At 48.2% G+C, this 384-nt stretch overlaps 1 protein-coding gene across 1 annotated transcript in view; it reads right to left on the bottom strand.

Moving 5' to 3' along the window:
* Positions 1 to 384, bottom strand: part of LOC119582255 (neuroglian-like) — a 25,477-nt gene that overhangs the window by 11,418 nt on the left and 13,675 nt on the right. The window lies entirely within an intron of this gene.

The following is a 384-nucleotide window of genomic DNA, read 5'->3' on the forward strand; positions in this document are numbered from 1 at the left end:
GGAGCCTTTCACGACACGACGCTTGCAGTCCTCCGCCGGTGCGCAGCGGCTCCGATATGTCCCTGCCATCGGTCAGCGGGGGGAAGAGCGTCCGCCTTTTGCCAATCAAATCTAAAAAGAATGTCCCCCCGAATCCTGCAAGGGGGGCTCTGCGCGGCCCTCTAAAGGAAACAAAACCCTTTGCCTTTCCTCTTCCTTTCCTTTAAACCCTTTGATACTTTTTTTAGATGCAAGTTCCTTTTTTTATTTTTTAAAAATACCGCCATGTATTTTACATTTCCCTGAAAAAAGGCAAACTATAATCTGTACAGGACAAGGAAAAGGCGTCAATTGCCGAATTCACAGGCGAACGCGGGTTTCCCCGGGGGGGAAAAAAAAAAAAAG

Source organism: Penaeus monodon, chromosome 15 (assembly GCF_015228065.2).
Source record: "Penaeus monodon isolate SGIC_2016 chromosome 15, NSTDA_Pmon_1, whole genome shotgun sequence".
NCBI classification, from domain to species: domain Eukaryota; kingdom Metazoa; phylum Arthropoda; class Malacostraca; order Decapoda; family Penaeidae; genus Penaeus; species Penaeus monodon.